The sequence below is a fragment of the Zea mays genome, chromosome 7 (genome assembly GCF_902167145.1).
Source record: "Zea mays cultivar B73 chromosome 7, Zm-B73-REFERENCE-NAM-5.0, whole genome shotgun sequence".
Lineage (NCBI taxonomy): Eukaryota > Viridiplantae > Streptophyta > Magnoliopsida > Poales > Poaceae > Zea > Zea mays.
In genome coordinates this window covers 14,811,456-14,828,911 of record NC_050102.1, presented here as the reverse complement: position 1 = coordinate 14,828,911, position 17,456 = coordinate 14,811,456, and the positions used below count along the sequence as shown (strand labels likewise).

At 43.4% G+C, this 17,456-nt stretch overlaps 1 long non-coding RNA gene across 1 annotated transcript; it reads right to left on the bottom strand.

Annotated features, from left to right (window-relative positions):
* Positions 1-2,211: 2,211 nt before the first annotated feature.
* Positions 2,212-4,804, bottom strand: LOC109940936 (uncharacterized). Its single transcript, XR_002263710.3, has 2 exons — positions 2,571-4,804; positions 2,212-2,466 (listed from the first exon to the last, which is right to left on the bottom strand). It is a non-coding gene; the product is annotated as an uncharacterized lncRNA (long non-coding RNA).
* Positions 4,805-17,456: the final 12,652 nt, after the last annotated feature.

Sequence of the window (17,456 nt, the reverse complement as noted above, 5' to 3'; positions counted from 1 at the left end):
GTAGGTGCGTCGTTGCAAGTACATTACACTTCTCAGTATTCCCATGTCTGTATACCCATACACATCCATGGGGTACTGAATTCCTAGAAAAGTAAATACTCCACATCGCAGCCTTCATATATACATATGTGGAACATGTATATAATCAAGCGCTACAATTAAGCACTTCCCTAGACCAACGTTTGTTCGGTCATGCTCTCACATCTCACCTTACCTTGAGCGTCGATCCATTCAGTACTGAATGGCCTCAAAAATAACAATACACATGTATGCAATACCCCCGGTTGTGGGTTAGTGGTTTTCAAATAAGGCACCTAATAGTCCTTAATTTAGGGCTTAATAGAGGATGTCACTAGCATTATAGTTTTTTTTCAAAGCTGTTTTTCAAAGCCAAACAATCTGTTTAGTCGAAAATAGGTTTTTCGAAACCAAAACTTTTGTTTTGAAAATAGTATGTGACCGTATATACTTAATCCTGCTCCGATACCAGCTGTGGCAGAACCTCCCAAGTTATCGGGCCCACATGCACCTGTCCTTGTCTCAAAGACCTCAGACGGCTATGCTTGTGCACCAAATAACTTAACAGGATCCGTCCGAGTGTCCCAAGGACCTCAGATAAACCACTTACAACCAGAACCGGGATTAAGTAAACACAAATCACACACCAAAAATTTTACAGCGGAAATCTTATTACCAAATTTTACATGTTACATCAAGTTTTACAATGTACATGATCGGAGTGGTTACAAAAGTGATTCAAAGAAATAAGTTTGAATTGTTATAAATTGTTTATAAGTTTGAAATATATGCTAGCTCAAGTGACCATCCTCAATAAGATAAAGATGGGGTATACTTATATAAGAAGGTCGAGCCCACCGACACTTAACACCATCAACAGCAGCACAAAACTATAACCTGAAAAAAAACAGGGAATAAAACCCTGAGTATGGAATTACTCAGCAAGACTTACCCGACTAAAGAAAAGACTCTCAAGGATATGCTGGATTTGGGAATCAAGGAGAGGCTTTAGCAAAAATCAACTTAGATACTTTTGCAGAATTAGCTTACTAAAGTGAGTCCTTACTTTCAATATTTTAACGCCAGATTAAATATTAATAGACTCTGTTTGCATCTGGTCTAATTTCACCATCTCATCAATACAACATCATTTTTATTCATGAGGTTCACATCCTGACTTAGGTTGCAGGGCAGCGATCAAGTCTCCACTCTCCGGGGATATAACGGCGATCCGAATCGATTTACTCAGCTGAGGATCTCTAACCACACGACATATGTAGCACTTAACCCTTGCATATGTCAACCGTTCCCACAGATCCTCCACAACGTGAACCGGTTCGCGCTACCCGGGAGCACAGTACTCCTCCATCCAGCCTCTAGCCAGGAGGGTACACGCTACTCCCACCATCTCCCACGCCCAGTGCGCGGTTGTCTTTTCACGTATGGAATAGCCGGGTTCAAGCTTACCCTGTCCCATTTCCAGGGCATGTGGCCAGTTAAGATAGTCCTTGATCATACAGGCCTACATACGCATCCAATCCTTAATTGACCCGGACGGAACATCACCTGTTCCTAGCCCAAGTCCCGATTTAAGTATTTCCACCCTTAGGATTGTTTTGTGTTCCTAAGGATGAAAAGAGCATTATAGGGAACCTTGCAGTAAGATCCCACCATGCTCCCAATGAAAATATCCGTGCAGGTAGAAGTCATCCTTCCTCAGGATCATCCTGAGCTAGGCATAAGTGCAAAGGACAAACTCTATCTGCCTATAAGCAGGGCTAAGCATTTTTTTGTAAATCATATTTTGATACTTCACCAGAAGTATCTATAAAAGGGATGGATATCAAGGTAGCCAATGCATCAAAGGGTTTTCAAGCAACTCCTATAAACTTAATGCACATTCACTAGACTTAAAGTGTGTAAAAATAATTTAAAAATACAAGGAAGGGGTTGCATGCACCGGGGCTTGCCTGGGTAACACTAGGTTAGTGTTTGTTAGGCGACCACTTGACGAGCACCAATTGGCTTGGCACTCGTTCAGATTATCCATCTTCCGGTTCGTTCATCAGCATCATCCTGCGGATTAGCCCGCGCTTGGTATCGACTTGACTCTTTTCCTTCGTCTTACTTGATTAATTATCGTACCTCATGAGATGCACAATGCACATGTATGAGCATAAAGTATCCGGATGATACAAAAAAGAGAATCAAATATTTAGCGGCAAGACATCGACACAATCCTACGAAAGCACTAGACATCTATAACTCACTAAACACAACAATCACGATTTTTCTAGTTTTACTAGATTTAACTAGCGGGAATAATAGATCAGCTTACCCTGATCGAATCGACCCGATAACCGCGAGGGCGACGACGACTTGGCGATGAGGTGAGCGAGACGTCGCAGCACGCGGAGTGAACTCAGGACGATATCGAGAGCGCCGATGCTGCCGTAGCGAGATCGAGACAAGGACGAGGATGACAATCAGGTGTAGCGAGACAACAGAGAATAGATGGCACAGTAGACGTCTCCACGGCGGCATCACAGTACCACTGTGAGGTCTAGTAGTAGCTGACAACGCCGGCGAGTTCCACAAGCCGGAACGTGCACAACATCAAAACGGACGAGCATGTGACCCGGCGACCCAGCACAGGCACACACGAAACCGAGCTCCATGGCCAAGCGCTTGAGTCGGTGAGCGTGCAGCCGTGGAAAAGAAACGACGACTGGAGGTGCTGCCTGGCGAAGGAAAGAACGCGCCCGACTTTGGCTAGAACCAGCGGCACGATGGCTTGAAGACTGAGCGAGGCGAGCAACGTGTTGGAGTTGCTGGGGAGCTCGCGCGTCTGGGAAAATCTAACGTCGACGAGCAGGAGCGAGCGTTCCTGGTGCTGGAGCAGCCCGGCCAGCAGTACGAAGCGCGCAGTGGTGCAGTGGTGAGATGGGTGGCGTGGGTGATTCCCAGGGTGTTCAACGCATCTTGTGAAGGAAGTTTCCAGGAGCTAAATACGTGGGAAATAAATGACGTGAATGAGATGCAGAGGTGGCGTGAGGAAGAGCTTCAGTACGTGGCCGGTTGCACAGCACAGAGGGAGAGATACGTGAGGAAATTCTCCTTCCAGCTATCTCTATCCGTATGAGAGAAAAAGAATACGGTAGCTCTTGGGATAAGAAGAAGAGTAGGCGGTGGGGATATTCCATGGAGATAGACATGCTCTAGAAAATAAAAGGGATGAGGATGGCTGAGACATAGGCGAGCATGTTGAACCCTGGCCCCCAAAACTGACACAAGTTTCAGTTTCCAACTTGCAAAACAGAGGGAATTGAAGGACGATTTTCTTCCAGTTCTAAGTAATGACAGGAAATCAATGCTTAATAAGAATGGTTCTCCGATAATAACTCTTTATATTTGGTGTAATGATCATCCACCAAAGTTCAGGAATTAATAATTAGAAGGGTCCAAAACTGAGAGGAATATGTGTCTTCTAAAAATTCAGAAAAGCTGAATCACGTTTCAGATTCCAAAACTGCACCTGGCGCCAAATGAACCCCCATCTTTAAACCCCTTTGATCCTCACTAGTGCAAGCAATACATGCCAATCTTAGTTAACAAAGATTGTTCCCAACACATAGATTTAAATGTTTGCTGCAGCAGCCTTAGGTCAAAGATTCATGGATCAAAAGTTATGGTGCTTCAAAGTGGGATGAAAATACTGAAATTCAGATTCAGCTAACTGAACCAAAAGCTGAACTCGCACCTGACAGAGAGAGTTTGAACACAATTTACTCCAACACCAGTGCATCAACCTACAACGGACCTATACCAAGATTGCTCACTGATACACAGTCTTCAACTTTGTTTTAATGGTTACTATCAAAAGCTCAACTGACCTCAAGTTATCGAGCACCAAAGTTGGGGCAGCACCAGCGAACTCAACAATTCAGCCTAGCTGAATTTGGTTCAGCACACCAATGTCTGACATAGCGACTTGGAGCAGCATTTTCTCCCCTTTCTAAACAAGCTCAAGGAGATGAAACTTAATAGAAGTTACTCACCACACTACCCTCTAAGACTTCTCTGTGGAGAGTGCATGCCATAACATCAAAAGTTTATCACAACAGAGATCTGAAGTTTGCTAAAAATGCTGAAACTGCACATCAATTTCTGAATCGAAGTCCAGAAATCACAAGTCTGACAGCTCCACTTTGGACCACCTTTTCTCCAAGTTCCAAGTAGCTTTAGGGATATGACCTTTAACCAAAGTTACACACCAACATGTGGTCTTCAAACTTGATACATCAATCTTAGCCCAAAACCACATGGATCAGGCACCACAAAGCTCCAAAGTTGAGCCAAACACACTGAAATTCTGACTTGGACAATTACACCAAGTCTGAAATCCAAACCTGTCAGCCTCTCTTTGGACCAGATTTACACCCAGTTGCACATGGTTTTAGGGGCAGGTTGCCTAAGCAAATTTGTATCCCTAGTATAGCTCTACAACCTTGTTATAATGTCCACCTTCAAACTGTTTATAGATCAAAAGTTATGAGGACCCAAAAACAGCTAGTTGATATTATTTTCAGCATACTTCAAATCTGATTCAAAACTGAATTAAGCATTTTACTCGGTTCGGTTCTAATTACCTCGGTCTGCTTATTTGTTAAATAACGACAAAACCTGTGAACCCCTTTTAATTACATAGATTATCGAAATGAAAATGGCACCAAACTCGAACCCTTGCGAGATAATTAAAATTTAGTGTCCATTTTATTCATCGCTATCACGTGTTAAGGTCTGCACTCGTGGTCGAGCAGACGATAAACACCTGGGGTGTTACACCCGAGCGGTTTTGGTCGGAAGCCGTGAACACGGCTTGCCACGCTATAAACCGGGTCTACCTTCATCGCCTCCTCAAGAAGACGTCGTACGAACTCCTAACCGGTAACAAAGCCAATGTGTCATACTTTCGTGTCTTTGGGAGCAAATGTTATATTCTAGTGAAGAAAGGTAGAAATTCTAAGTTTGCTCCCAAAGCTGTAGAAGGGTTTTTGTTAGGTTATGACTCAAATACAAAGGCATATAGGGTCTTCAACAAATCATCGGGTTTGGTTGAAGTCTCTAGCGACGTTGTATTTGATGAGACTAATGGCTCTCCAAGAGAGCAAGTTGTTGATCTTGATGATGTAGATGAAGAAGACGTTCCAACGACCGCAATACGCACCATGGCAATTGGAGATGTGCGGCCACAGGAACAAAAAGAGCAAGATCAACCTTCTTCCTCAACAATGGTGCAACCCCCAACACAAGACGATGAACAGGTTCATCAAGAAGAGGCGTGTGATCAAGGGGGAGCACAAGATGATCATGTTATGGAGGAAGAAGCACAACATGCCCCTCCAACTCAAGTTCAAGCGAGGATTCAAAGGAATCATCCCGTCGACCAGATATTGGGTGATATTAGCAAGGGAGTAACTACTCGCTCTCGATTAGTTAATTTTTGTGAGCATTACTCTTTTGTCTCTTCTATTGAGCCTTTCAGGGTAGAAGAGGCCTTGCTAGATCCGGACTGGGTGTTGGCCATGCAGGAGGAGCTCAACAACTTCAAGCGAAATGAAGTTTGGACACTGGTGCCTCATCCCAAGGAAAACGTTGTGGGAACCAAGTGGGTGTTCCGCAATAAATAGGACGAGCACGGGGTGGTGACAAGGAACAAGGCACGACTTGTGGCAAAAGGTTATGCCCAAGTCGCAGGTTTGGACTTTGAGGAGACTTTTGCTCCTGTGGCTAGGCTAGAGTCAATTCGCATATTGTTAGCCTATGCTGCTCACCATTCTTTCAGGTTGTTCCAAATGGATGTGAAGAGTGCTTTCCTCAACGGGCCAATCAAGGAGGAGGTGTACGTAGAGCAACCCCCTGGCTTTGAGGATGAACGGTACCCCGACCACGTGTGTAAGCTCTCTAAGGCGCTCTATGGACTTAAGCAAGCCCCAAGAGCATGGTATGAATGCCTTAGAGACTTTTTAATTGCTAATGCTTTCAAGGTTGGGAAAGTCGATCCAACTTTATTCACTAAGACGTGTGATGGTGACTTATTTGTGTGCCAAATTTATGTCGATGACATAATATTTGGTTCTACTAACCAAAAGTCTTGTGAAGAGTTTACCAGGGTGATGACTCCAAAGTTTGAAATGTCGATGATGGGCGAGTTGAACTACTTCCTTGGGTTCCAAGTGAAGCAACTCAAGGACGGCACTTTCATCTCCCAAACAAAGTACACGCAAGACTTGATCAAGCGGTTTGGGATGAAGGACGCCAAGCCCGCAAAGACTCCAATGGGAACTGACGGACACATCGACCTCAACAAAGGAGGTAAGTCCGTTGATCAAAAAGCATACCGGTCTAGGATAGGTTCCTTGCTTTACTTATGTGCTAGTAGACCGGATATTATGCTTAGTCTATACATGTGTGCTAGATTTCAATCCAATCCAAGGGAGTGTCACTTAGTGGCCATGAAACGAATTCTTAGATATTTAGTCGCTACGCCTTGCTTCGGGATCTGGTATCCAAAGGGGTCTACCTTTGACTTAATTGGATATTCAGACTCCGATTATGCTGGATGTAAGGTTGATTGGAAGAGTACATCTGGGACGTGCCAATTCTTAGTAAGGTCCCTGGTGTCTTGGAGTTCTAAGAAACAAACTTCTGTTGCCCTATCCACTGCTGAGGCCGAGTATGTTGCCGCAGGTCAGTGTTGCGCGCAACTACTTTGGATGAGGCAAACCCTCTGGGACTTTCGCTACAATCTGAGCAAAGTCCCACTCCTATGTGATAATGAGAGTGCTATCCGCATGGCGGATAATCCTGTTGAACACAGCCGTACTAAGCACATAGACATCCGGCATCACTTTTTGAGAGACCACTAGCAAAAGGGAGATATCGAAGTGTTTTATGTTAGCACCGAGAACCAGCTAGCCGATATCTTTACCAAGCCTTTAGATGAGAAGACCTTTTGCAGGCTGCGTAGTGAGTTAAATGTCTTAGATTCACGGAACTTGGATTGATTTATAGCATACATGTGTTTTATGCCTTTGATCATGTTTCTTTATGCATTTTGTTGCTTAATTGTGGTGATCAAGTTGTACAAAGCAACCTCGGACCTCAAAAGTCCATGTGTAAGCGATGCACATATTTAGGGGGAGATGTGCTACAACTTGATCCTTTGAGACTAACCATGTGCTTGAGTTTTCTTAAATTAGTCTCAAAGGTGCATTGAAAGGGAAAGCTGGACTTGGACCATGAAAGACTTCCACTGCACTCCGATGAGAGGGTAACTTACTCCAAGTTCATCTCTATGATCTTATTGCCTCTTTACTCTAAGTTGAAAATTTTGGTGAGGTAATGGGGTTTAAGGGCCAAGATTGATCCCGTTTTGGTGCTTGATGCCAAAGGGGGAGAAAATAAGGCCAAAGCAAGAAATGGATCAGCTACCACTTGAGAATTTTGAAAATAGTAGAGTTAGAGCTTTTGTTTTGTCAAAATCCTCTTAATGTCTCTTCTTGTCAAAAGTTGGTCTCTTGTGGGGAGAATGTTTGATTATGGGAAAAAGGGGGAGTTTTTGAATCTTTGATCAATTTCTCTTGGAATACCTTTCTCTATGCCTCAACAAGTGAATTTGACTTAGAGATAGAAAATTGAGTTTGATTTGCAAAAACAAACCAAGTGGTGGCAAAGAATGATCCAAATACGCCAAATTTGAATCAAAACAAATTCTTGTTCTCATTTGCATTGATGTTGCACTTTTATATGTTGCTTTTTGTTGTGTTGGCATAAATCACCAAAAGGGGGAGATTGAAAGGGAAATGTGCCCTTGGGCCATTTCTAAGCATTTTGGTGATTAAGTGTCCAACACAAATGGTTATGTGTTAAACTATGCCAAATGATGGATAAAGTGCAAATCAATACAAAGGTATGATTCTAGACTTAGTACATTGGTTTTAGTGTACTAACATATTTGTCTAAGTGCTAGAATCAGAGAAAAGACAAATGGAAAAGACTTAGCTCGAGCAGCCAAGACTCTGCTCAGTCTGGGTGCACCGGACTGTCCGGTGGTGCACCGGACAGTGTCTGGTGCGCCAGGCTGGCTCTGGTGAAAAGGCAGCTCTCGGGATTTTGTCGGCGGCATACGGCTAAAAATCATCGGACTGTCCGGTGGTGCACTGGACTGTCCGGTGAGCCAACGGTCGGCCGCGCAATCCGCTCGTGACGTGTGGCCGGGCCGACGGTCTGATGGGGGCACCAGACTGTCCGGTGTGCACCGGACAGTGTCCGGTGCGCCAACGGCTCCAAATCTTCAACGGTCGGCTGCGCCAGAACAGGAAAGAAATCTGCACCGGACAGTGTCCGGTGGTGCACCGGACTGTCCGGTGCACCAGTCGACAGAAGGCAAGAATTGCCTTCCTGGATTGCTCTCAACGACTCCTAGCTGCCTTGGGGCTATAAAAGGGACCCCTAAGCGCATGAAGGAGTAAACCAAGCATTCTTTGATCATCTCTTAGCACCAAGACATCTCTCTAGCGCATTTGATTCGTTGTGATAGCAATTTGATCTCCTCTTGAGTTGAGAACTCCGTGTGTGATCTTAGAGCTCGAGTTGTGACTTGTGTGCGTGTTTGTCCGTGTGCTTTGAGGCTTGTGTGTGTTGCTCTTCCCAATCTTACATCTGTGCTTCTTTGTGATCATCTCATTGTAAGGGCGAGAGGCTCCAAGTTGTGGAGATTCCTCGCAAACGGGAAAGAGAAAAGAAAGAAGAACATCGTGGTATTCAAGTTGATCATTGGATCACTTGAAAGGAGTTGAGTGCAACTCTCGTCCATTGGAACGCCACTACGTGGACTAGGCAAGTATTGCACTTGGCCGAACCACGGGATAAATCCTTGTGTCTCTTGTGCTTCTTCTCACTGTGACAATTGTGGTTCACAAGAGCTCTCCTTAGCCACTTGATTTCATTGTGCTAACACTTAATCAAGTTTGTGGCTTTAAGTTTCAAGTTTTTACAGGATCACCTATTCACCCCCCCTCTAGGTGCTCTCACAAGTCTAATGGTGTTTCCTTGTTCCCGGCTTCCCGCGCCTATACAATGCTAATTTGTCCTTGTAGTCTCCTTAATTCTAGAGGTTAACTAACTAATTAAAAGTTCAGTCATCTCATCTATATAAGGATTGTACCTCTATTCGCCGTGAACCAAGAGTCCATCCCTGTAGCCATGCACGCAATTGCAGGCCTTGAGTACCACGGGGAACAGGAGTCCGTCCCTGCACCCTGCAGCCATTCACATAGTCACAGGCCTTGAATACCGTGGGGAACATGTAGGCGTCGGGCTGCACGCCACAATGGTGCATAAGCACAAAGTACATATTCATGTTCTTTCTCATGCATATGCTACAAGAAAATCATTTGTTAGCTGGATTTTTGTTTTCCATAATTGATTCTCATTGCATTTTGTACCATCAACTATGAAGTATGGTTGTTGTAGCTTGTTATATAACTAATTCATAAATGGACACAAGAGTGGGGTGCGGTAAGAGTTTGTTGTATAAGGATTATCCAATAAAATAATTAATCACCCTCACATTCTTTTTCCCTGGTGAAGGGTTGGAAACCAACAAATGAAGCCATATGGCTTATATTATGATAGTCAGAATGCTGAAATAAACAAAGAATTAAACCATTAAGAAAAAATAGCCACCTCAAGCAACAAAGGATGACTGACCCACGGGGTTCTTTTGTGAGTGGTGCTGCTAGCTGGTAACCTACTATAAAATTGGCTAACACACTATAGAGCATGACAGGTCCGAATATTAGAGCACTAACACAATAACACACTATGAAATTGTCTAGCAAGATCTGTGACATTAAAAGAACTTAGGAACTAACATAGTCATCTTTGTGCCATATAAAATTTTGGACCATAACTACAAGATCACAGTCACCAATTAAGTAACCTAAATGTAAGATATAGACAGAGCAAGGGTACCTCTACTTGAATGGCCTCGGTCCTCTAGAAGATAGATTTTAGTGGATAAATAGAAATTGAAACACTAACATTAAAAGTTAGGCTATAGGTCTACCAAGGGAAACACTAACAGGCTAATTACAAGTGGTGTCTGCACTTGAGGGGTGGTAAGGATAAATAGAAACTGAAACATACTACAAGCATGTTTTTCAATTTATGATTATGATTTGCCTATCAATAGTGTATGAAGATAGGTAAAATATATATAGAACACACATAAATAAAGTTTTCTTGGTATAATAACATGCCGCCAACTATAACAATTTTAAAAATAAACACAATTTTCTGGACTGGATTACCTGTACACTCAGCATGGTCTTGAAAAGATATCCAGAGCTTTAATCTTGATAATAGAGATGGTAAACGAAACATGATACACTACATGCACCAAAAAATGGGATGGAATCAAATGGCCTATTGTCAGCTAACTCAGTCCCTGCCAGTTATTGAACAAATCATTAGATGCGGTGCAGACTGGCGATGTAGATGCAGCTAAAACATATATTATTCTCCTTTTTTTCAAAAGAAAAACAAAAATGGAACATGAATACATTATTTAGTTGCTGCCAATGTAAAGGCCGATGTAGCTTCCGCAAAAGGTCTCCGTGTGCTCCTCCTCGTCTTCGTCATACTCCTTGGCGGCAGGAGGTGCTGCCCTGGAACTCTTGGCATGACCATCTTTTCCTCTCTGCGTGAGAAAGAAAGACACAACTCCTTCTGAGTAAGGTTTTCTACACGAACTGGAGGCAGAACCAAACACAGACTGGAGCGAAAGCAAACTGTTGGAAAGATTCATGTGGGCACCTTTGATGAAAACAAAAACATTTCCTTATATCGCAACCAGACAAGCGAGAAGATGTATGTTATCGGAGCCCTTGGACGAGAACAGAAGGTATTCCTTACAGCTGCTATGTGGTATGACCAATTCTAATCAGTATTAAGAAGGGGCCGCAGGGTAATATTTACACCAAAAGTCCTCTTCACACTTCAAAACTCTATCGGTTGTCGATCACGTTCTCCAGCTCCTGCACACAATCTAAAATTCAGAATCATTGCCAAAACAGATAAAGACAACTATTATGTACCTAGATGAACAATTAACGAGTAGTTTAGTTCAACTTATATGAAAACTGGATAATGAAACCAAACAAATGGTGAGATTGGCAAACCTACATTTAACACAGAGCAACCAAGGACAATGGAACAAAGTGTCACGACTGTCAAAAGAATCTACTGGGGCAGCATTTTTTGAAGAGAACACTTTGTACAGTTCAACCAGCAGGCAATCACCCCTAGAAAATCAGAAGTTGCTGGCTGGCGAATGTCATTTTCTCTTCTTTGTAATGACCTCAAGAACTCCTCTGAGCTCATGTTACCATCACAGTTAGCATCAAATACATGGAAAATTATGTCCACTACTTTGTCAGTCAAGTCCACTCCACAAACCTATAAAGCAAACAGTATGAAATTAATAAGAAAACAAATCTAATATTTGTGAATAACTGGAGCATGTAAGCTATAAACAAATCGGCTAGCTAGCAGCCTAGGGCAGAACTGTACATACACCTGAATCCCCAAGTGCCATTATTCTCCACACTCCTGCTATATCTTTTTTGTCGTCATTTGTCGCAAGTCTTCACGCATCAGGATCAGTAGCAGCTCATGACAGCGGATCTGAACTGCCACTGCAGCTCCACCTACACATGCCTCCCTCCCAAATCCGTAGCAAGTCTGTCGGGAGAAAGGTTGACAACAAACAAACATTAGTCACCTTCAATCAGTATCCACCACCATTTAAATCTCAGAAAAAGGGAAAAAGGTTTCGAAAAATCTATTCGCGTGTAGTTTCCCAAGTTCGGTACGACGCTTCATCACTTAATAGCCAATGCGGTGCTCTACATCGCTACCGGGACACAGATTGGTATTTTCATGTGATTTTAGAAAAAAGGTATAATTGAAAAGTATCTAAAATCACAAGAGATGGTGTATGTATAATTATAGTCATTAGATATGTGTTTATTTTCTGTTCTTTTCTTATGAACCAAGATCAAAATTAACACAGAATGTGTATATATCAGAAACGAAAAATGAATCTAGTTTAGTTTGTGCAAGATGATGGAGTAGTTCGGTATGTTGTATCGGCAGGGGATTGATGATCGACTGACCTGTCGGAAAATCAGGCACGCCTTTCTCGGAGCAGCATGACAGAAAGTCTGATGGCGATGCCGAAGAGGCTGCGATAGGTGAGGATCGCCAAGGTTTGCTGAATGGACTACAATTCCAATTACGGGATAACAGTAAAAAAATATACACACCTATTGCGACCTAAAGAATGGTCGGTTGGGTGGGGAGGGGGAGTATTGTACCTTGCTGTTGCGCTAGAACGAGAAGCGTAGCTCAGGGTCGATCAACTCCTCATCAAAGTCATCGATGGCGAGCTCGAGATCCTGGTGGCGGCCGTGGGGCATGCTCATGGTGGCAGTCTCACCAAGGTTGTGGTCTTGCAGGTGACGCTCACCTTCCCCTCATGGCTCCGCCAGGCAGCCTCGTCGTCCTCCCTCGCTCTCCTCCTCCTCCACCACCCACCTTAGAGTTCTGCGAGAATCAAAATTAGGATAGGACTATTGCATCTAATAATACTGAATTCAAACAAGAAAACTCACATGTCCAGCCCAAAACGCTTTCTCCTTCCCCAATTAGCTATTACCGCTGATGCTATTGACAGGGCATACACCGCTGCAGCCATTTTCCGCACGAGATGCTGACATGCTGTGTTATCCGGCCAAACATAGCAAACTCAGTTTCACCCGTTTCGTCCCCAGCCACGATGACAAGTTTGTACCTGATCCGATTAAGAACAATTTAGTAACCATAGATGTTTCGATGCAGGTCATTAGGTACAAAACCCAAAGAATGAGAAGTATAACTGGGAAGTAAAGCTCAAATAAAAAAACATGGAATCCTAGGCACACAACCCAATCCCGAGTATCGACAAAACATCTGAGAAAAAAAACAATAGGGAATTCCTCACTATAATTAACAAAGGCACTCGAAGAATAGTGTCCCTAATTATGTTTGCAAGTCTCCATGCTACAACGGTCAAGCTAATCAGAACATTCAACTGGTAAAGTATTGCCTTCATAGTTCAGAGGGGACGTGACATATTGTTGGGCTAATGGGACAAATACAGTGCATAAGGAATATGCTGCATTTTCACTTTATCTTGATTATAATTGGAACAACCATAGTCTTGACTGTATGCCTGTGTGGCTGTGGTTGTGCGACATACCAACCTGTTGCGGTGGTGCAAATCCTCATGCACCAGCTATTTTTTTACTGGCCTATGGTGTCTCAGTAAACACCACAATAATTTTGCTATCTGGGCACCAGGCAGAGACATTGCTCGAGGCTTCTACATGTCCTAAATTATTTGCTAAAAACACTATTCAGGCATGCTTGTATATATCTAGCATCCAATTATTGATAAAACAACCAAACTTAGTTCAACCAATAACCAATTTTAAAAGCAGAAATATCCTGCAATAATTCACTGTTTGGGGCTTAGGAACTTCATAGCCCGAGATTGTGCTGATCCTGGTTGAAGCTTATAAGTTGGCGAAGGAACAATCCAAATAATCCAAGCATGGCAACAACATATAACTTGATATTCTTTTTGACATAGTTTTCCAACACAGACAAGGATATTGCTGATAGCAGCAGAGATATAGCAATACCCAAACTAACCTCTCCAACATTGCTAAATGCATAGCAAACTGTCCTGAAAATAGCGAGTCCCATTGCATCAGGTAACCTACATATGTAAAAGTTGCGGCTATCTGGAAGTCAGCACATTGCATCAGGTAACCTAGGCTGTAAAATGATTTTTGCTAGTTTCATCTAGTGATGCTTCTAATAAGTAGATTTGCATGCTTATAATTACAAGCAAATAAATGGATGAATCAAACAAACTGAAACTATTTTTTGTTGATTGAAGCACGTGATTGCATGACACAACACACAAGGCCCAAATGATGCCGGTGTTTAGTACATATGTGTAGCTAATTTGGTTAACATAAACTGGGATGAACAGTTAGCCCACTTGGTCCAACTCTCTTGTATAGACCCAAATACAGTTTTGCCAAGAACTTTTTGTTTATTTTTATCTGTATAGAAACCAATTACAATTCTTTCGTGAGTGTTATGTGTCACCTACAGTTGAGTAGGACAAAATTATTTATCATTATGCCACCAAGCAGAAGTACCTGTTAGATATTCTCTGGAGATGCTAATTTAAGACCATTAATTTCAATAAAACAATATGGTGTCAGTGTTGTAGAATTTAATCCAGATCTCAGCCTCCTTATAGCAGCAAGTACATTCATAGTCTGTTGATCGACAAAAATAAATGCAGAAAAAATGGCTTAATGTTTGGCCACAGCAGATGAGATAAAACCATAAATGTCGCAAGAAAAGTTAGTTTGTTACCTTGCTAGTACCAGGTACACCATGTATATAAGGCAGCGTCCTAGGCATTGATCATTGCAGATTGCACATCCTTTACAAATATCAACATCTCCATTTCTCTGAAATCAGACTTTTGGTGGCACCAAACATGCTCAGGAATGTTTTGTATCCCAGTCTTTTGTAGGCCATATATTCTAGCTTTTCTTGAATTCTGTGTGTAAATATTTCATTTTAGTAAAACAATACAAAATAATAGATGAATAGAGAAGGGTTGTTTGTTACCGGTGCCAATTCATGTGATTGATTCCCTCTAACAGAAAAAGAAGATGTAAGTTCTTCCTCCTCGTCATACTTTGAATCTTCATCAGTGTCACTATTATAATCATCACCGACATTGTAAGGCTCATTAATGGGATCTTTCTTTGCCTATAAAAAATGAATAGGAACAAGCTTGGTCAAGGGGAAGATTGGAATGGTGTCCAAGCTTCAAACAAGACTGATTTTCATCTCAAGAGTGTCCAAGGTCAAGAATGAAGCTGCAATTTTTTTTTTTCAAAACAGACAGGATAATCTACTATCATTATAACTTTAAAAGTGCCATTTAAATTACATTTGCAATAGATAACTAAAATTGATTGAGTATCCTTGCCTCAACAAACTCCAAAAACTTAAATAGACATGTCACACAACAATTTCCATTCCTCTCGTAATGCCTACTTTCTGTACACGACTAAACATCTCTAGAGCTTGTAATGTGCAGCAATAAACAAGTGCTTAATATATTTAACAGAAGGCACGCGTTCGGTATATTGATAGGTGTCGAACATTCACCTGGGCATGGTGCTGGCGCAACTGCACGATGCGCGCTGGCGAAACTGCATGACGGCGGGCCACTGGTCTGGGTCGGCCTGGGACCGGTCGCAAGCGTCACAGAGGCGGTCGTGCACGGTGAGCTCAACGATGGCTCCGTCTTGCCCGCGTCGTGCTCTCGACGGATGTGGAGGCGGAGGTCGAAGCGCCTGGGGCAGGGCGTGGTGGAGACAAACCTCCTGCATCACTTCTTCAGGTTGGGCACGTCGAACAAGGGAGGCAAAACAGGGAGAAAAAAATCATTACCAAATTTAATACATACACATTTTAAAATATTAAATTTGTTTTAACCATTCAGATATCCACTTTCATCCTCCTTACATCTAATTCGATTTTAACCTCTAGTATCTTCATCCAAACGCACTCAGATTAGACAGATGTTGTTCAGTTCAGTTGACTGCACGAAGTCTGCTCATCCGGTCGCCAAGTCAATGCCTCCTGCCTCCCAAGGTATTGCCCAGATCAACAAGTATTGCCCAGATCACAGACAACTGACAGCGTATCCATCGTTGCAAATTTCCAGAAATTTCTGCACATCCAATTAAACTTCTCCACTCCTACAAATATTCTTCAAAGCACACACAAGTACACAACACTACAACAGCTATCAATCTCTTGGAAAAAGAGAAGCAAGAAGAGGAACAAATCTTATGTCTTGAAGAAACAATCAGTTAATTACACAGGAAGGAAAGAAAGATATAAATGAGACGAGCAGATGTGACCTCCCGCATGGAGTTCCTTAATACACAACGCAACTAACTGGATGCAGTGGCCGTGGGCATTGCACGGGGGAGGAAGGGGAACAGAGGGAGGGGGGACATATTTATCACGTTTTTAATTATTAGGAAACTAAATTAGAGGGGGTTGGAGTTAGTAGCTGAGGATCCCACCACCCCTAGTCCCGGAAGAGCGTGAAGAGGTTGGGTTAGTGCTGTTGTGAGGCCGCTCGCTGGGGATGACGGGAATGGATGGTGCTCCCTCCCTGGTTAGTGCTGTTGTGAGGCCGCTCGCAGGGGATGATGGCATTGGGGAAGAAGAAAATTACCAAAGCAGAAGAAGCCGCGGAACAGGACGAGCATCACCTGCGCCTCGCCGCGCCGAGAGGGAGGGGGTCGATCGGTCGGGGCCGTTGGTCAGATCTGCGGTTGCGACGACGCGAGGAGGCATGAAGGTGGGGTGGGACCGGCCCTTGTACTGGAGCACCGTGTCCAGCCACATCTCCGCGCCGAAGCTGCCCGTGTCGTTCTCCGCCTGAAACTCACCCACCCCGGGCCTGGTCAGCTTGATGGGCTTGCCCACGCCGCCGATTCTCATGCTCTGTGTCGCCGTCTTCCGCGCCTTATGCTTGAACCCCGACACGAACGCAGAGTCATTGAAGCGGGTGCCGTTGAAGGAGAAGGTCACGGCGAGCGCGCCGTACTTGAGAGCACCTAGAGGGGGGTGAATAGGTGATCCTGTAAAAACTTAAGACTTAAAGCCACAAACTTGATTCAGTGTTAGAGCAATAAAGCCGAGTAGCTAGAGAGGAGTTCTTGCAAAACACAATAACCACAAAGATATCAACACAAAGAGGCACAGTGGTTTATCCCGTGGTTCGGCCAAGTTCAACACTTGCCTACTCCACGTTGTGGCGTCCCAACGGACGAGGGTGGCAATCAACCCCTCTCAAGTGATCTAAAGATCCACTTGAATACCACGGTGTTTCTCTTCCTTTCACTATTATCCCGTTTGCGAGGAATCTCCAGAACTTGGAGTCTCTCGCCCTTACAAAAGATGATCACAAATGAACACGGAAGTAAGGATGGGATGAGCAACACACACAAATCCACAGCAATACGCACACACACACGGCCAAGACTTGAGCTCAAATGAATATCACAAAGTTCTCATTAGAACGGAGCTCAAATCACTAAGAATGTCAAACGAGTGTAAAAGACGAAGTGTGAATGATCAAGACTGCTCAAAGTATGCTTGGTGTCTTCCTCCATGCGCCTAGGGGTCCCTTTTATAGCCCCAAGGTAGCTAGG